General features: G+C 32.7%; 1 protein-coding gene across 1 annotated transcript in view; it reads right to left on the reverse strand.

Annotated features, from left to right (window-relative positions):
• LOC127716304 (G-protein coupled receptor moody-like) overlaps window positions 1-21,042 on the reverse strand; it is a 51,792-nt gene extending 30,750 nt beyond the window's left edge. Inside the window, exon 1 of the mRNA XM_052222475.1 lies at window positions 20,951-21,042. The gene's annotated coding sequence lies outside the window, so the exon portion shown is untranslated. The remainder of the gene's footprint in view (window positions 1-20,950) is intronic.
• Between the last annotated feature and the right edge of the window lie 788 nt (window positions 21,043-21,830).

Here is a 21,830-nt window from a genome sequence, read left to right on the forward strand (position 1 = left end):
TTTTTTATGTAATACTTTGCAGTGCTTATGGTTTAAACTTCTATTTATAAATTGAATTTTGTCACCATAGTTTTTTACGCAAAAGTAAGAGAGACGTTATACGGGGGAGATCCGTAAGACATGCATGAAAATCCCATGAAAACTGGTAAACAATTGTATATAACAATACGACACTGGTTTACCGTTGTTCATCTAAACAGTTTTCTGTTAACGCTCTTTGAAGGTCAGTTACACATTCTAACAGGCAAAGTTGACCTTAGATGAATCTGGTTATTTTTTTGGGCAGTCCTTTTTGGTATTATAGCTCTTCAACTGTTTCGGTTCTTATACATCCTTGGCTTTGAAATATTCGGCTTTGAGCGTTCCTGATGAAGGTAAATCCAGAAAAGCGCTTCAGACGCATGAAATTTATAACGTGTTGTTTTAATTTTTTAAACCTTCAGTAGCGTTCACTTAATTGGAATTTCCCGACCATCGCTAAGTAGCTTTGGAAAGGGGCGATCCTTCTAAAGGGGAACTGTGGTTACATTTTTTTAAAGATTTATTTATAAGTCAATATTTTTCATGAACTGCATAGGTTCAATTGTTTTCACAATACAATTCAAAACACTTATTAATTATGTCAATGTATGCATGCTTGAACTTGAGTTAATCAAAACATACAATCGAAAAATATGTTTATTGAATGATTAGTTTTAGGAAATAACATCAAGTGGCAAATATTTCATTTATCAGCCAAAAAATCAGGCTAACGGCTCTGAAATTAAAATGATCAGGAAAAATAAATTTGGACTACCCATGGTAAAAAAAAAAATTGTGTCCTTTACGGCGAATTATTCGCTATTTTATTTTTAATTTGTTTTGGTATTCATTTTAAAGAAGATGGACGCTTGACATATTCGCGACTTTTGATAATCGTGTTATTATTTTCTAATCGTAAAAGCCGCAAAAATAAGTTAATTTACAGCTTTTTGGTTTCAGAAACTTCTCTCAACAAGTCATTCACGGACAACTCCGAAGTGTTGGCCTACCGTCTCCTCCGTACTAAAGCGTGATAATCTTTGCAACTGTTGACACTATTTCTAATAAAATTGAGATTATAAACGTAGAATATGTCAAAGAGACAACAACTCGATCAAAGAGCAGAAAACAGCTCAAGGCCACCAATGGGTCTTCAACACAGCGAGAAATCCCGCACCCGGAGGAAGGCTTTAGCTGGCCCCTAAACAAAAATGTATACTGGTTCAGAGAAAATGCACTCCGAAACATATAAATGAACCAAAATTAAAAAAACATACAAGACTAACAAAGGCCAGAGGTTCCTGGCTTGGGACAGGCGCAAAAATGCGGTGGGGTTAAACATGTTTCGTGAGATCTCAACCCTCCCTCTATACCTCTAGCCAATGTAGAATAAACAAACACACTGCAATACGCACAATAAAACTCATTTTGAAAGAAGTCCGAGTCCGATGTTAGAACAGGTAACAGAAGAATACATTGTTTGATTAAAAAAAAATCCTTCAGAGCTTTAATTATTACAAAGTTCCATAGTAACAGTTATTCTGAGAAATAATAGCTTATTTCTTTGACCCGAGATTACCACAAAAGTAATAACATAAATCATGTACTATAATAAGTTGTGTCAGTGTGTGATCAATCTATCACCCAATGAGATATGAGCAATATCTGGAAATGACTGATGGATTATTGTTATTCATTCATCTGTTCTGTGGTTTATTTTGACTGATTACATTTAACTGGAAAATTAAATACAATTGTACAGATTTTTACATACAATTTATATGAATAATTCTCATGATATTAGCACTTTTGCGTTATTAAAAATCAAACGTCACATTTGAAGAAGTTGATACTTGAGAAATGCTTGTCCTTGTTCACCATCATCATTACACTTAGATTAATCAACTGATTGATTGCTGTTTGTTTAACCATGGAAATATCATATTGACAATACAATAATTCCTTGGCTTAACGATCAGTGGCAATTTTGCAATGCATAGTGAGAGGGAAAAACTTGCTATAAGACGATATAAAATAATATCAAACCGCAAACATTCAAACGATAATGTAATCATAATAACATATCAAACCAAAAGTGCAGAGAAAAACGCCTAAATATATACAGTAATTATACTGATATGATAACATTGAATCTACATCATTGATAATACTAACCTTCAACATTTTGTTTTCCTTTAATTAGTTGTATTCTTTTCACTTCGTGATTAAGAACTGATTCTATGACCAAAGAATATTTTATTTATACTTCCTGGTAGAACTACAAGAATTTGTTTTACATATGCAAGTAATTAATACAACAGACAATTAAATGAAATTTTCAGGTATAAGTAACCTGTAAAAGTACAATAAAAATTATATATGATTCATGGCGTGTGCATAATCTGACACTATTACTTCAGTACATATTATACGAGGTTCTCTCTGAATGCAAACGAAGTACAAAATGATTGACCCATTGCCGACAATGCGATTTTTAACAATTGTTTTCTTAAAATGCGTTTCTTTAATAAACTATTTATGGAAAACACTGCTGTTGTGAAATAGGAGCGCGATATTTATTTATGGTTTTACCTTTTATAATTATATAGGGTTCCATGGCCTTTCTTCTTTTCTGTTCTTTTTTGCCATACCTAGCGATTTTGCCGAAAATTTCCAAAAAATTTGATCAAAATAAAAAATTTATTAGGTCCTTAATAATGAACTTTTGAGAACAAATTGGTGCCTACATGAAATTCTATTCATAATGCTTTCCAGGAGGAAAATATGCAAATGATGTAGCAACCAATCACAGATAGTAAGCCATTTTTATCTCCATGTCACATTCTAACCTTCTGACTGACTATATTACTGAAGATATGAACACATTACTACTATTCGCCAGAAACATCCGGACAGTACATTAGACTACATCCGACTCCTCTGGAAAAAGACATTCAAGCAAAAACAAACATTAACGACAACAAGTGGTCCAAATGTGTGCATATACGTTAAGAAACCACCAGTCAATCTATCTATCTCACCATGGGAGTATTATACTGTAAATGTGATACTTTCATGAACTCTTTCAGACTGATTGCTTGTGGGCATTTAGGATGAAGGAAAATATTAATCCATCAGAAATTTCTAATCAAATATGATTTACCTGTCAACATGTGCATTCTCTGCAGAAATGCCACCTGTTTGCAGCCTTAATGTGCATGGTTGTTTTGGAATAAGAATTTGAGAAATGTTGATACGTTAGTACAATTCCTTTTTTTAATGTTTTATTTAATATTTGTTTATTCTCAACAGAGACATATAATTCTCTTATTTTAAAGGACAATTGGAAAATATTTACAATTCCTCACGAGTTATGACTTGAGTGCAATTGTAGCAAAATATTGAAGTTGTGTTATTGTTTTTTAATTAATTTTGTTTATCCTTAAAGCTTTGTGATGTAATATCTTTACCGGAAATAATGATTTCTCTGAATCGGAAATCGAAACTATATGATGGTAAAACTGGTAAATCATCTTGTGAATAATAGAGAAACAATGCACATTCTACAGGAAACGCTAATAAAGACAATTATTGGAATTCATTCTGTAAAGTGCAGTTCTACAGTACATATACTAATGCATGTAGGCGTCTGCAATATAAGTGTCAAAATTACTTTTACAAAGAGGTCTTTTGAGATCTCTAATATATTTTGGCTTTTATCTATTGAATCGAAAATATTTATCGAAAGTTATGTCATACGTTGAAATATAGAAGAGCATATTTCTAGATAGTTTAATATTTGAAGGATTTATGTTTCCGCTAAAGCAGACGTTTAACTATCGTTGTCAGTTTTCAGAAATTACAAGGCTACTTTTAAATATTCATACATAAGATGGAATGTCATTTCTATATATAGGATCATCCGAGCTACTTTGCCACCCATATTGACGTCATGAACTTTGCTTTATTGGAATTATGACACAATCTTTTCCGTTTTGAAATGGCGTTATCTAACGAACATCTCTGATGCAAATCCCGTGAAATAAAAGTTATTTTCCATGGTGTACGTGCTTGAACGTAATGGAAGCAAATGACTAAGACATTATGCGTTTTAAAAGTTAGCTTGGAACGTGTAACATCGCTTTTTTTCAAATTTTTTGACTATATATACTGGTTCATGGGTACTTTACTTTCTTTAATTTTCCAAGTCAAGATGATATTTATCAGGCGTTTTTTTAACTCCCTAAGGTCAGCAGTCTTCAACCTACGTCTATATTGTAGTACTGGGCATGCTCAATGATTCTACGTTCTAGGTATAATGTCGTGTATATAATCCGTTTCTCAGATTAGGGCAAATATTTTATTATCATATAAATCGGAAGAGATTTGTGATGAAATAAACATAAAACTATAATCTTAGAGAAAAACCAAATACACAATTTAAACACAGCCTTACAAAGTACGGAAGCGAAAAAATGTATTCATTCTACTTTATTCTAAGTACTGTAGTTTGGAATGTGGCAAGGTAATTAATTTCCAGAGATTTTATTTCCTGAGACTAATATATTTTATAAGTATTTCAGACAGTTTAAATAGTTCAAGTATGAAGGAATTGTGAGTGTTCAATGCAACACACCTTATCGCTTTTTTCTGCCATTGCTGGATGTCGCAAATATTCCTGTTAATCCTCACGTCACAAGATTGATTGATTGTTGTTGCTTAACGTCCAGTGGCAAATATTTCATCCATGTTCAGGACGAGAACAAATTTATGATAAATACAATAGGTAGGTCCTGTAATGGGAGCAGGCATGGGTAATAGGCGAGAAATGTGGACTGCCACTGGAAAATGAAGGTATACGAGATATAGGGACATAAATTTAGCCTTGCAACAGACCACCTACGAACCCCCCAAAGAGTTGTTGCAAGGGTTCTTAGCGTGCATATAGCGTGGCACTGTCTCTTCAAGAGGCGTTAGATTTAACGTCCACATTCTGACCGGACGTGGGTGTGTATTTATACATCCAACACAACCAGACGGACGTCCCAATTTGGCAAGGGTTCTACTGCCGTTCGGAAGAAGATCAAACGTGACCATAGTGTCATTGAGTGGTTGTGGTATGTTGCTGTTTATCATATTTGTTTTGCGTGTATTGTTTTGTACAGTTTGTTCTGTGTTGTTCTGCTGTACCACTGTCCCGGGTTAAGGGGGAGGTTTTGCGCCTGCTAATATGTTCGACCCCGTCACATTCTATTTGCGCCTGTCCCAAGTCAGGAGCCTGTAATTCGGTGGTTTATTGATGTATATCATATTTGGTTTTAGTTTATTGTTATATACATAAATCAGGCAGTGAGTTTTTTCATATGAATTAGCAATTTTTTTTTTTTATTTTCTACATAGGCGCGCTTTGAATTGATGCAGCCAGTTACAGCTGGGACCAATGGAAATCATTACTAGTATCTCGTTGATCCGAAATTCTGACTTATTTTGCTAAAGGTGAAGAGGAGGGGCCGAACATTACCTTTGGCTTTAGCGAAGATAAGAAGGGCAACAATTCACCATTTCTTAAACCAAAAAATGAAAGAACCCAAAAAAACTTCGAAGTCGGCTTTTAAAGGTTTGAAAACCAGCGGAGCATTAAAATATGTGTTTTAATTATATCAATAATTAAAGACCCAAGGCATTGCCGCCGTTGTTTTTGGGTATTGAGGATTTTGCAAGCGTCAAAAGAGACAATACTTCGCCACCTGCGCTCCAGGTTTGAGAACCCACAGAGATTGGAAAAAGAACACATGGATAATTTGTGTAATCGAAAGATTTTAATGACCAGAAGCAAACTGTATACTAATGAGAGTAAAAAATACTAGTATACGAAATTAAAATCAAAGTTTCACTCTTAATTTGTACTCCAATATTTGTGTTTTTCTCAAAGATCTCCCGTAAATATCTAACTTTTCTATTCTAAGATCTTTTAAGACAGAATAGAGATGGGAAACGGTAACATGTGAAAGAGACAACAACCGAATCAAAGAGCAGAAAACAGGACACCAATGGGTCTTCAACGCAGAAAGAAAATCCCACACCCGAAGGCGGCGGGGTTTAAGAGAACATATGACATGTATAAAGTTACTTCTGCCACAACGACCAACCCCCTTATCACACGAACTCATGTACTTTCGCGGAGTTTTTTTTCTTTTTTTCTTTTGGGGGGGGGGGGGGGGGGGGGGTACCACTTTATTTAAAGTGCTTCCTTGATATATTATTTAAACCTAGAACATTTTTAAAATTTTGTTTCATCTTTGCTAAAATTCATTTCCTAAAAACCTTCGTGCATGTACATAAGATACAATAGTATCTTTATGACGCATTTATATATAACCAGAATTACAAATGCCTTCTATCGCTAATTTTGAATTTAAAAGACTCATAACTTAGTTAAGAATTAATGCGCATTTCTTGTTTATTGACATTTTAAAACACCACTTGTAGAAAAATTGCCAAAAAATGTCGATGCAAAATATTTGGGTTTTTTTTATTATTGGTCATATGATATAGATTAATCTTTGCCCTCTTATTTTACAAAATATAATGTTATAAATAAAATAATGTGTCTGAGGAGGAAAAACTTGCATGTTAACTTAACAATTGACCACCAGGACAAACATTAAATTAAATCTTAGAAAAGGGGACCATTAAAAGGGTGCTCATATGCTTCAATTATTATATATGTATGTTGATGTTAAAAAAATGTATTGTTTAATGGAAATAAAGTCTTTTATTTGAATTGGGCCCACCTGTATTTTGTCCTTCTCAAGTTTGTATGGCGGCCGGATGCGGCCGTTTCTCGTTTTCGCCTTTGTTATAGCCTATGGGGAAAACGTGAAATCGTGATCGCGAAAAGGCGAAAACGCAAAAAAAAAACAAAAAACGCGTAAAGGCCCACATCTCGCCACCAAAATTTCCGTTCTAGCTTTAAATAATATCAAAAGCAAAAACCAATATCGCCGCATCCGGCCACTTTGGGTTTTGATATGCTACAAGGAGATGGTATTATTGAAAATCAGTTACAAAATAGAATTTTCAGATTCTTTGGATCAAAGAGGGGTGAAGGAGGATTATCTAAATGTAAAACTTCATCCATTGACTAAACGTCGTAATTTCATACCTAATTGCCTTTTATTCATAATTCAATCTCACGTGCAAAGTACATGTGTTTTTATAAATTGCTTTCTAATTGATTTACACCAAATGACTAATTCTTGTTAAAATAAAAGTAATATAGTGAAACAAAGATTTCAAAAAAGTTGTAATTTGGCGATAGCAGTGTTATCGTTAAAACCATGCTCTATTCCAACCGTGATTTTCATTAAAGAGATGCCAAGATTAAGAACATACAATAATTTGAATTGTTTAATTTTCTTCGTGATAAGACTGGATAAGAGTGCATGCATGCGCGTGAAATATTATCGGGTGAACAAATTTGATTTAGTAGAAAGCATTTGTACAAATCAAAACTTTGATGAAATTTGGTATTATGTACGATTTCAAGGTTCTTGTTTTTTCAATGTTGAATTCATTTAAACAGAAAGGTTTTGTAATCTGAAATTTTAAGTGCATGTATTTTTATACTTGGTGAACAATACAGTTTGACTACGATAGATATTGTTTTTCATATTCTTTAGATCTAATAAATCGTATTGTTGAAATAAATCTGTTAACAGGATTTTAGGGGGATACATGTTAAGTCTTCGTAATACCACTTGAAACGTGCTTCAAATTCAAATTTGTTCGCAGTCTAGTATTTTGGCTGAAATGTTTCATTTAAGAAATAATGGATTACTAATGAACTAAGAAAGAAATCATGAAAATGAGTAAAGAATATTTGCTTTCTATCAACTTATATCTAAACCAGAGTATAGAAATACAAATTGTAAAAGTATTAACCAAAAACGATAAAAGAACAGAGTTCCAATGTCCCGCGTTGTACATATTTTATCTATCAAAGGTTAAAAAAGCACTTTTTTTGTTCTTTAACACTTTTTATGAATATTTTAAGAGAAAAGAAAGCTTCAGAGCAGATGCAATGTGATTTCCTTTATAATTAATATTTCCAAGGGACATAACTCGATCAGAACTTATTTTTGAAAGTGTCAAAGACATTACTGATGTAAACCTGTAATATAAATTTCATACAAATCTGGTAAGAATTGTACACATTAGAGCGCTGATAAAGCAATTTTCCATATAATTAATATTTCCAACTCTTTTAAAAATTATTGATCAGCACTGATTTTCGAACTCGTCCAAGACATTGCTAATATAAACCTATGATTTAAGTTTCATAAATTTCTGGCAAGAATTGTACACATGAGAGCGCTAACAATGCAATTCTCCATATAGTTGATGTTTACCAGGGGCATAACTCTTTTAAAAATATTAATCGGCACTGATTTTCGAACTCGTCCAAGACATTGCTGATATAAACCTATGATATAAGTTTCATAAAAATCTGGCAAGAATTGAACACATGAGAGCGATTACGATGCAATTTTCCATATAATTAAAGTTTCCAAGGAGCATAACTCTTTTACAAATAATTGATCGGCACTGATTTTCGAATTCGTCCAAAACACTGCTGATATAAATCTATTATATAAGTTTCATAACTTATGAACTGGATGGGGTTTACAGAATAGAGAATAATGGAAAAACGTGTAGAAAACTGGGCAAAACAACAAAGAACGGATAAAAAAAAATAGGACAAAAAAAATTAGGAATAGAGAATAATGTTGTGTTAAAATATAATGAATAGAGAATAATGGGCAAAACATATAAAGAATAGAGAATACTGACCAAGAAAATTAAAGAATACAGAAATGAAGGAGATCCCCATCCCCCCTAACTCCACCCCACCCCATACCAGACCTTCGTTTAAGACAACTATCCCATATCTGCAATATTACATTCGCAAGGTTTTTTGTTTATTGTACACATACCTTCAAATATTGTTTAATTGATAACCTGAATTAATCTAAAAAAAATTGTTTGATGATATTTTTTAACTTGATGCTACAAAAAGGAAAAGAAGAATTTTCTGTTTTACTAATCACTTTCAGGTTTGTTCTGACGTAGAATGAGAACGGAGTCTAGGTTATTTTTTCCATTGTTTATATTTAACATCTGCGAAAATAACTCTTTAAAACCTGAATGTTAGATTAAACAAAAATCATTGATAATTAGGTGAAATAAGATAAACTATTACGTGTACAGGTAGACATGGTAGACATGGTAGACGAGAACAGGAAATAATACATGCACTATGTTTCATGGTCATCGAAAGTTTAACTTTCCTGGCAAAACGACGAGAAAACAATATGTCAACATATGGAACAAGAACCAACTTTATAAAGCTCGTAAATTGAGAAATAATCTATGTATGGGACAAGAACTTACTTTGTAGAGCTCGTAAATTAAGATATTATATATGTATGGCACAAGAACGAACTTTGTAGAGCTTATAAATTAAGATATAATCTTAACCTAAGTGTTGGCCCTTTGGGTAAATTTTTTCTAAAGGAGTTATCAATTTAACAGTTTAGTAATGAGTTTTGGAATATTGTCTTTATCGATGCCAACATTTTATTTTTATTTTTAATGGTATAAAGGTGTATGGCATTGCTGTATGAAATCCTCTATGAAGTACAGCGAAAGTTACGTTTCAAGGAAAACGATTTTTTTTTCGTGAGTGACCTTGAACTTTGACATATTGACTCTAACATCGATTAGGCGTCTTCAGGAGATATGAGAAATATATCTCGTGTTTTCTGTAAACAACCACTTGCATAAAAGGATATATTGTTGCCTGCTTGCCTCCAGTAACAAATATTTCATACATAATCAGGACGAGACCAAATTAACAATTAATGCAATATGTAGGTTCTGCAAGGTATATGGCGACAAGGATGATGGGCGTAAACTATACATGGGCTGCTACTAGAAAAATGAGGATGTGTTTGACAGGGGCAGAAATTTTGCTATTCAACAAACCACCTTAATGCCCATTAGAGGGTTGTTGCAAGGGTAAACACAGCTTGGCACTTAACCTACACGGACCAATGGATTTGTCGTCCCCATTATGATCGGGTTTGGCTACGTATTTATATATCTAACACCGTCACACGGAAGCAGCACAGTAAAAGTTTTACTGTAGGACGGGAAAAGACCAGGTTAAACCATATTTGTATATCACAGTCAATTCTTTGGGACTTAAATGAAAAGTGATTGTAGTCATTTTCTTTACTTCAAAGTTGAAATAGTGATTTTGTATCAAACATCTCACAAATATGATAACCCTTTCCAGTTTAAATTTATCTATTTCTGAAAAAGCCAATGCTAATATATGAATGTGTTTCTATCTCCTCGAAAAAATCCAAATATCGATCTAACTATAACCATTAGCGTAATATACTGTGGTGCGGTACAACTAATAAATCATGGAAACCACTTGTAATTTCAGCACTGATTAGAAACCAAAAGTCAGAAGTGGTATGAATGTTTATTGGTAAAATTGTACAGATTACTTTTGTTTTTCAGCTAGTTTACAGAGGCCAGTAATATAATAGATAGTTAGTTGTCATTAAATGACGGAAGAACTCATTCGAACGAAATAGAATTTTTAAAAAAATAAACAATAATCTTCAGACCATTAAACTTTAAAATAATTGAAGAGGTTGGATATACAGACAATGTATGCAACACAATATAAATATTTATTTACGTATAAAACTTAGTTTTATTTTTTAAATAAAATTTCAGATTATTCGTTTGGGTTGCTCATTCTTTGGTTTTCTATGTTGTGTTTTGTAGACTGCGAATTGTCATTTCATCATTTGCTATGGCGTTGTTAGTTTGTCTTCGATTTATGATATTGAATAGCTATTCTATATCTTCCGCCCCATTATTTTTACCCTTTGCTTTTGAACAGCTGAGAAGTTATTATGTTTATGGTTAATCAAAGTTTACCAATTATTGTGTTTTTCATCTTAAGAGTTTTCGATTTTGGTTTGGGCAATTCTGTACTCATTGAGTAAACGGTTTGATGTATACCATCTCTTAACATAAAATTTCACAAACGTTAAGCTGTTTCTTATAAATGGAAGCAATATTTCCAACCAAAAATCTGTGTAAAAGTTATTAAAAAAAAGTACAAAATCGGTAAGTTCATGCAAAATCTAATTTTTATTTCCTCTACTGTATTGCAATGAATTCTCCGGGAATTAAAATTAATATTCAGTGTGACTTGTTATTTTCTTTAACATAAATGTTTTAAATATACAATAAAAGTAGATATCCGTTTAGAATTGACTTTGTATCACGTTTTAGAATTGACTTTGTACCAAACAAGTTCTTTGGTGTCCGCCCTTAATATGATCTTGATTAAGAAAACCAAGAAACTTTCATTACCTGCAGGTTTTGATAATAGTCCTGTCTTTGTGGTGTCTGATGCAGATAAATTAGGACAGACGTTTACACGGAACTCTAGTCTGATATTGACAGAAAAACAATGAGAGATTGTTTCATGTCAAATCAAGTCAACTATATTGTTGCATCACATGACTCAAAATAACCTTCAACTATGGAGTCACATGCAAACACTCACGAGACCACAACTCAAAGTCTTTGTTGCATAAGATTGCATTGTTTTTTTCATTTTTCTTTTTTGCGTTTTAAATGACGCGACCGTATGAAATACAGTTAGGTGATGAAGTTAAGGAGTCATCATTCTATATCAGCAGACTTGAGTACCATGATTTTAACAAAAGATAATGTATAGGGTATTAATTATAATGACACCCTATTCAAAATATAAATCTACTAAGACAGAAATCATAATATGGTTTTTAACTAAAGACAACTGTTCCATATCATTTGTTGAGATCTAAGGATGTTAGTTTCACTTTTTTTTTTTACTTTTTGTCAGATATTCGGAATCCTCTAGTTTTATCCATCTTGCCAACAAAAATTTTGTCCGCCAGTCCCTACTTTTCTTTCCATATTTTTATAACATATAATTTAAAACTCCATTTTCGAAAATCTTATAAAATTCTTGTTAATTTTCATAGTTTTTTTTTAAAGAAAAAAAGATGTCAATGTTAAATGTATGTAAAATATAGAGAGAATCATTTCCCGCAAAATTTTGAATCGATTATATCGCAAAAACAAGGACATTCAATTTATAAGTGTTTTAAAGGCTTGTTATTTTGAAACAGGAGCGAACATCCTTACTAGCCCCAAGTCTAGAAAGTTGTTTATGATTTACTGCTCGACCATTATGATATAGAACTTTTTTGTTAAAGACCCTCCAGGTTACTTGTGTGTATGGTTTTGTTGTTTTCATTTTTTGTAAATTCGAAGAATCTAGTGCTCATAAGTGTATTTGTTATACTGTTCTCGAGCATATCATATTAACTGTTCTAATCTGAAGGCTTAACATAATGGATAAGATACGACAAAAACATGCCCAAAAAAAATATCAAAAACATAGCGCAACGTACCATCATTAACCACTCCAGGAAGGTAGACAACTCTTATTCCACTCTCACACCCCTCTCATCACCCGTAAGGTCCGATCAGAAGTCAAAAAGTGTGGATAGAGATATAGAAAAACTCTACGCCAAACGGAATGCATAGCACATGAACTTGACAAAACCAAGTAACAAAATCCCCCAACGTTAGCAATTACTCACTTTATCATTTGACAAGTCATATTATAAAAATAGACATGTCTAATTTCAGTGCTTTCGATTTGGCGGGTGTCTTTATAGATATTGATGATTGAAGCATCATTAATCATTAATTTGAAGTTATCAGCTATTTGTAAGTTCAGTCCATACATTATTGAATGCCATCATTAATCAATTACTATTATCTTTTGTTTTCTTACTTTATCTTCTACTTTGTAATAGGCAATTTGTTTGTCATTGTACGTAAAGCAAACAAAAAGCAATCAACAAATGTTAATTTGTTAGCTAAGATATGCAGTGGCTGTTAAATATATCAACGTAAGATGCAAATAGCTGTAAGGTTAAATCTGGGAATAGATTTCAAAAATCCACAAGTGTTTTCTTCTTTTTGCGTGAACCCCCTGAGGGGTTCACGCTTATATATTGGCGAGTTTTGGAAAGGTCTATGGACCACTCGATATCCCTCGGAATCACGATTCTCGGAACGTCTCGAAAATTTTCCATCATTTATATAGGTAGTTATTTATGTCTTTGATACGGTCCCTCTATGGATAGGCTACAACGTGACATTGTATATTTCAATAATCCGACAAACGGTTCATTTGTAGATTTGAAAGTAAAGCAATAAAGACTAGACTGCATTCTGAAAATCATTTATATGTTAGAACCTATTTGCCTTTTGACAAAACATATATATTGGTAATAATGTGAATGTTTATCAAATATCAAGTATAATGATAACGCAATTATATAATTCATGCTTTGAGACGGTCCCTCTACGCGTTGTGTGTGTTGTATTTAATAAACCTGGGAATAGTTTATTGATATACAATGACCCAGAATAAACTGATTATTTCTGAACGTTTATCATTTGATATTTAGTATTTCGATCATAGCATGAGAAAATGTCGGAAAGAATGAAGAAAATTAAGAAAACGATATTTCTGTTAAAAATATTTATCTAAGGTCGGAAACACAGTGGTCGGAAAGCAGAAAGATAATTAAACAAAAGGATTTTTCTGTAAAAAAAATATCTAATATCATTAATATATACTACCAGACTAAGACAATAATCATCGTTACGGTAAAACTGAGACTGAATTTATTCCTAATAATTATAGAATATAATTAAAATTGTAATGTATACGTGCATTACGTCTCACAGGTTTGATCAGTCATTACATTTATGAAAATTATATGTAACGTATGAGCACCAATGAGCAGGGATGCGTACCCAAAGTTAGCTAAATATCTAAATTTTAAACGGTCGTGAATGAAAAAATACTTGCGTGGTTTCAATTCACAAGGATTTTAAATCCTTGCATCTCACAAAAAACGTAATTAATATTTTACAATAATCATTCAGTACAAAATTTAATTACTATCATAATGTTAAATTTTTTTTCCCCTTTTTTTTTCTTTTATTAATTCAACCTTATAGCATCTTAATATTTGTACTATGGTACGATTTTGAAAATTGTATTCATTGTGTTGGTCAGCTATCCTACACGTCTTGATTCATACACATTATACATCACCCTGTTCACACGCACACTATCGGTTTGCGTTCACAAAAAATCCGGATAAAATGTCACTTGAGGTAGGTAGTTTGACATCCGAATTCAACTATTAGATTAATATATGTGATGACGCAAATGCGTATTCTTATCCAGAGTATCAGTGCGTATGCTTTCTATTTACTATTTCTTGCGCAAAAATACCACGTTCATGCATAAATATTAATTTCACTCGCGAATGCGAATTTTCGCTTTTCTTATCTAAATTCAGGACACGGCAATAAGAGCTTGCCATGTGACTTTCAAGCACGGTCATCATTGCTTATGGTATTCTGACCTCTAGCTGTTTCTCTTTTGTTTTCTTTTTTGAGTCACTGTCCTTTTATAAACTTTGACATTTTCGAAATGCCAAGGATTTTCTACCCAAGGAATAGATTACTTAACTTCGTACTTTATTTGGCCTTTTTAACTATTTTTATTCGAGCTTCACTGATGATTCTTTGTAGACCTAACTCGCGTCTTGCGTACAACATGTTAATCCTGGTATTTTTTTATATCTACATGTCTTTTTATATAAATTGGTTCTTTTGAGAGTATGTTCAGGTATTCATAAAACTTCTGAAAATAAGATATTCTTCAAAACCAAGTTTCTCTGTAAAAAATTTGGATTGATTTAAGTAAAATCAAGAAATCCTTAAAATTTGAGATGTTTTATAAGACCAAAGTAAGTCTCTATATAAGAGGTCCAAATGAAGCTGGTGTGTTACTCTCAAGAAAAACATACGAAAGCTTCTTATAAGTTGCATGCCACAGGGTTTCACTTCACATGGAAAATGGACTTTAAATTTATCTGTACAACATCTACCATGAGTACAGACAACTTCAATATCGAGTTGAGAATATGAAGGCATCCATGCAGGATACAAAATATAAAGATGTGATAGATAAAATAAATGCATCCAGATTATAAAGCAAACTGAGTGCTTAAATTTATAATGCGATTGGTTTGTGCAATTTGCATTATACATCCGGTTTGTAGAATCTGGGATTTGCAATAGGATTATAAAAAAATGATGTATAATCCCAAGTAATAAATGAAATAGTCGAGCTTTAAAATGTATATTCAAATAGTAGCTGTATATACACTTTTCTATTCACACCTATCCAACATTGCTTTCAACTGACTTGTGCAAGAATATACACACTATTACATATTTTTAATAAAGGTAGTTTAACTTCATCATTATCTCCTTCTATTCATAGTCAATTATTTCAATTCAAAAGCAAACAAAAATTCAGCAACAATCTTTCGGTGACCAGTCAGCGGTCTTAGGTTCACGTGTTGCTTTTCTTTTTTTAAAGAAAGCAACTTGTTTGATTACTTTTAGTCTGGAACATAATATATTGGTTAGTATGATAGTCCCAGCTTTTAGTCTATTAGGTTGCTCGCATTTACTATGATTAAAATCGATGTTTTAAAACTGCAGAAAAGAGTTCATGCCGTCCTATACTCTATTATCGCACCTCGGTATATTATTGACGTTGTGATTGGTTAAACATATTTCTCTAATTCTTCGTCAATTTATCCCTTTCTTCACCCATTGTATAAAAAAAATTTAATCAACGTGTGGTTCGTTTGATCTCAGTTCTTCATTGGTTAAAATCCGATTATGACGTCGAATTTTCTTGCTTTCCTCTGAATTTCCTATTGTGACGGCATGAAAAAAGGCGACCATGCCTGATGACGTCACATAGAAAGAACACATCTTTTTGCAGATCATTCGAAAAGAAGGAATAAATTTGCCTGCGTAATGTTTGAAAATCATTAGAGAAACAGATTCCACCACCAAATCTCGTGTAATACGATATTTATCCACTCTTGACAGTTAAATTTTAAATATTTAAAACGCTCGGCGAGCCTCGCGTTTTAAATTTGAAAATTTAACTGTCTCGAGTGGATAAATATCGTATCACACTCGATGCAGTGGTAGAATCTATATTTCTCTAATTCTTCGTCAATTTATCCCTTTCTGCACCCATTGTATAAAAAAATTTAATCAACGTGTGGTTCGTTTGATCTCAGTTCTTCATTGGTTAAAATCCGATTATGACGTCGAATTTTCTTGCTTTCCTCTGAATTTCCTATTGTGACGGCATGAAAAAGGCGACCATGCCTGATGACGTCACATAGAAAGAACACATCTTTTTGCAGATCATTCGAAAAGAAGGAATGAATTTGCCTGCGTATTGTTTGAAAATCATTAGAGAAACAGATTCCACCACCAAACCTCGTGTAATACGTATTTACCCACTCTCGACAGTTAATTTTTTTAATATTTAAAACGCTCGGCGAGCCTCGCGTTTTAAATTTGAAAATTTAACTGTCTCGAGTGGATAAATATCGTATCACACTCGATACAGTGGTAGAATCTATATATAACGTATACTATTGGTTGCTGTACTTCGTGCTGTTAAATTTCATACAGCAACGTCATGAACAGGACGGGGAATATAGTATATTGCACTATTCAATGAACCAAACTGTAGGGAATTTAACGGGGGGAAAACACCAAAAGAAACATTAGTCCCATTTGCATTTTACTATTTCATGTTTTCCGTCGCATTTCTTACCTTACACACTGTTCTTGTTTGACTTTAAGAAAAAAAGAACAAAGAAAACTTATTGAAAACAAACTGAATGAAAATATTATATATAAGCAGGTGCCGTTTGAACTGAAAGATCCGAAAAATAAAACTGAGACCACATACTATTACTAACAATACTAGTTTATATAATTGTTTTATCCTGCAACCAGTCAAATATTGTATACACATATTGATTTTTGCTTTGGTTCCTATCTGCGGTCCGCGTTTAACCATGTTGATTTCTCTATATAAAAAAACCCTTAGACAATAAATCGGAATTAAAAAAACTAAACGTCAGTGCCTGGGTTAAATTGCAGGATAAAAAACAATAGTGTACAGTGTCGGAAAACATTTGGTTCAATTGTTCTACAAAACAATAAAAATACTTGGCAATCCTCGCTTTTCACTTTGCTGTTTCTATAAAAAAAACATATTATAAAGTTTTATATTTCCCGACCATGTGCATTATTGTATTTATAATTGCCAGTGCTTAATATTCATGATATGCTGTAAACAGGATACAAATAAACTAGATAGATATAGAAATGACTGTTTCCTGTCAGAACGCATTCTGTCAAAAACAACTTTTCTTGGCTTTATCAGTTTATTGATTGATTCGTATTCATGAAGCATATGATTCGTATTAAGCATATTCATAATGAATTGTATTTCACAATTGCATGTTGTCAAGTTCATAAGTGAATTACATGCACATCTATGGTAATCATAACTTTGCAAAAAAAAAATTCGTAACATCTTCATGCTCTTACAATTAATATAGACTTTTTTAACAAAAGGGAAAGATCTTGTCCAAACTAACAGATGTTCTTTGCAAAAAAAAATCTAAACTGAAAGCAATGTATGTATAATTGGAAAGGGACTGTATATTTTGGACAACTGGTTCTCATTTAATTCTAACGTAAGAACATTCGGAAGTTTGATTATATTGGTGCTTAATCAAATCACACATACATAATTGTAATTCCTTTCATTATTTCCTATTGCGCGTGTTGGTTTTGTGTCATGAATTGATGTGTGTACCTTGTCACATCTTTGTGCATCAAACATGGGAACATAGACATTCTAAAATTCGCTTATATGTGTGTACCTTGTCACATCTTTGTGCATCAAACATGGGGGAACATACACATTCTAAAATTCGCTTATGTGTGTAACTTGTCACATCTTTTTGCATCAAACATGGGAACATAGACATTCTAAAATTCGCTTATGTGTGTACCTTGTCACATCTTTGTGCATCAAACATAGGAATGTAGACATTCTATAAAACTCGCTTAAACCGTTCGGCTTTCAAGAGGGAGTAAAACCCATATAGTCAATTATAGAATGCCCTACATGACAAAATTTTAAACAATTTAAATTTAATAAACCAACGGCCTGGACCCTGATTTATGACTTAAAAATAACAAAGGAAAAACAAATATGACAGGCAGCAACCTACGACAACCACTGAATTAGAGAACACTGTCTTTCAAAAATCCGAATCTGCTTACATTTACCATGTTTACTGTCTGTGTTAATCAGATATGTTGAAGATGTTTGAAAATTGGTTGAATGCGAAATTGATAAAAAAAATATCTCAATAATGTGAGGTACTTGTGATTATATATACAGTATGTGTGATGGCCTGGGATTTTAAACTGTAAATTATTAAATTTTTGTTTGGGAAAATCAAATATTTTGACCTCGAAAAACTCTGAAGTCGATATATGCTCATATGGTGCAGTAAAATTAGTACCGTTATATATATATATAATTATTACAATCATGTAACCTTTTTTTATAATTTCTAATAAAATGAAGAAATCAAATACCAAAAAATCGTTTGTCAATCACGCAAAGGTGCCCTAATACACGATATTCGACTGCTGTCTCTTTTTTTTTTTTTTGGGGGGGGGGGGGGGGGAGGGGGGGGGGAGGGGGGGGGGGGTGGGACGATATCAGATTTCTTTATCCGTGCATGTAACAGAACAAATCATTGAGATACATATGTAGACAGTAGGATTACTCACACCTAAAAAAAGAAGTACATTTTTTTATAACACGGATATAAAGGATTGTTTTACATTTTTACAACAACTTGGCTCCCTCATTGTTATGAAAATAAGGAATAAGAATGTTAAGGTCGAAGGAGTTGTGTTTAGATTTATTCAATTTAAGAAACAGACCCTACTATAAAAATGGTATCAGTTAATCCTCTGTTAATAATACCTATTCGTTTTAAAAGTTAACTGAAATAGCTGAAACCAGACGTTGCATATGCATACATTTAACTGCTGGATGGAAGACGTCAGGTCAGGTGACAATATTTCTTAATCCCTGTCAACCTGGCATTTTTATATAAGATATATATTTTTTTAATATAAGTATCTTTTTGTAATTTTTTAAACTTTATCTACAAAAACAGGTTTTTTTTTTGTGAATAAATCGAATAACCCCATAGAAACGTTTCAGACAAGAAATAAATGTTCTAGGCCCTCAAAAGCTAGGGCATCGACTACCCATCCCAACCTTTTTTGAGTTATTCAGATTTATTATTAATAACATTTTATTTGTTATTTCAACTTATTTTTTACCTATGTGTGTGTTCTTGGTCTTATCCAATAAGAGTAGTTTATATACCCTCCCTTTCAAACATGGTAAACTACTTTTATTGTAAGATTGTGTAAATAAGAGTGAACGATAAGTTCATATTAGGTTTGAAAAATTAAGGAAAAGTGGGGTCCATTCACCAAATCCCTGTGTCCAGCCATCTTATTTTGCCGATTGCGGATTTGAAATTGTAATGGCAGCCGACAATATTAACACTCAATAATGCCATAACATCGTAAACTTTTATTCTGAGAAAATGGAAATGTCATAAACTGAAGGAAACGGATTATTGGCAAACTACAGATTCGAAATGATAGTGTCAAGTAAACAGTTTCCTGTCATAATAATTATGTGAGAGTATTGCGTAATACTGCGAGTTGTTTTGTCTATATTGATTTATAAAGTTTACAATAATCCTGGTGTCGCCTGTATCAATGCAGAGAAATATATTTTCAATAAAGGGAATGCTGTTACTGACTCTTTATTCAAGAGGTTGAATTGCATAACAACAAAACTTTCGTTGTGCATTCATTTAAGAATTGAATGCTTATTTTTGTAAATTCATTGGGGTGTAAAAGCGTTGACCGTAGTACATTTTGTATGAAGCGCGGAAGCGCTTCATTCTAAAAATGTACGCACGGTCAACGCTTTTACAACCCTATGAAATTACTAAAAGAAGCATTCAATACTTATAATTACATTTTTTTCGCTATGATCATGCAAACACGATTACTATCATTTTTTTTCTATTACTTACCTGTGCATTTTATGGTGGAAACGTGTGTCATCATGTATGTTACAATTCATGAAATTCATTTTTGAAATAGAAGAATGACGCGAGATTGCTGTTAGCCAATCAAAATAACGTATAATAATGAAACATATATCTAATGTAATTATATACGATTGTATGCTATGATTTGCCTGGTCGCAATAAGAATAACCATCTTAGCCCTCGTCACGGTATAACCTAGCTAGCTGTTGCGCTATAAGGCGGCATACACCAAACATCAATCAATGCACACAAGACTTGGTCAGGAATTGTCGCGTCTCTTTTAGATATTATAAATTCAACAGTGTTTACGGTTCTCACTCATAGTCTGAACTGAGTAAAAATATTCTTTTATGTCTTTATCAATTTTCGTCACAGTGCAAACAGAAAAAAACAAGACTGTCATTGGCAATCCAAATTTGCCCGTCCTTGATTCTGGTTGATAAGTTTTACATAACAATCCCATTGGATTTATTGATGTTTTGTACCCGACTTGAATTTGCATGAAATATTTGCCACTGGACGTTATCCAGACAATCAACCAACAGTTACTTCGGAAATCCTCTAGATTCTTTAAAAAAAAATTCCCGAAACAAACCAAAAAGTGAACTAAAGTGAAAGGGTAAAACAATTCCTACCTGAATTATTCTTTCGCCGATTTTCCCCCAAATAATCTGGATCACTATCAAACTAAAGATACCACAACAACTTAACACGTGCAGATTTCGAAAAGATTGTCTGACTTTTCTTTCGCATTTTATCTGTGTGACCACTTGCTTATGCCAATAGCTATATAAATATATGACCAGCTGTCCCAATTAACTCACCATTAACCTTACAGCAAAGTCTTGTTTGTATAAAGGTACTAATTGAAACAAATCTTGTACAAGGTAAAGTTTATCATGTGGTTCATTTTAAGAATTTGAAGACTATGTGTAAAATTGTTCGGATATTCTAATCATTTGATGTAGTATTTACTGCTACCAGTTACCACCCAAGCCAATGTATACGTCTTTAGCTTTCACTTTTTTTTATCGTGAGCGTTCCTGGTGAAGGTTGACCCAGTAAAAGTTACATTAATTCCATCTCGTAGTTTAATTATAAGAACATGGCTTTGTATACAAATCAAAATAAAAGCGTCAAATACAATTTCCAAATTAAAACTGCATGTCAAATATTTTTTTAGATAAGCTCGAATGTCATCTGCTATTGCATAGAACATGTCGACAGTCAAACCGCATATTGTACACCCTCCAAGTCAAAGACGCTGCTACGAACTTAATGCATTTGGTATTATGCATTGCATATTCAGGACAATTAATCCCAAAACGTTCTGCAAGGTGTGACGACAAAAATGAAGGGCGATAAATTTGGACTGCCAGTGGAAAATAGTGATATGTTTGATAGGGACAGATATTTTGCTTTTAAATTGAGAACTGTCGGAAAGTTTACCCAGCAACAACCCCAAATTTTAAGGTCCCTTTATGGTCATATAAATCTTCGCGTGTTTCGGAATTA

Source organism: Mytilus californianus, unplaced genomic scaffold (assembly GCF_021869535.1).
Source record: "Mytilus californianus isolate M0D057914Y unplaced genomic scaffold, xbMytCali1.0.p SCAF_9, whole genome shotgun sequence".
In the NCBI taxonomy this organism is placed as follows: Eukaryota; Metazoa; Mollusca; class Bivalvia; order Mytilida; family Mytilidae; genus Mytilus; species Mytilus californianus.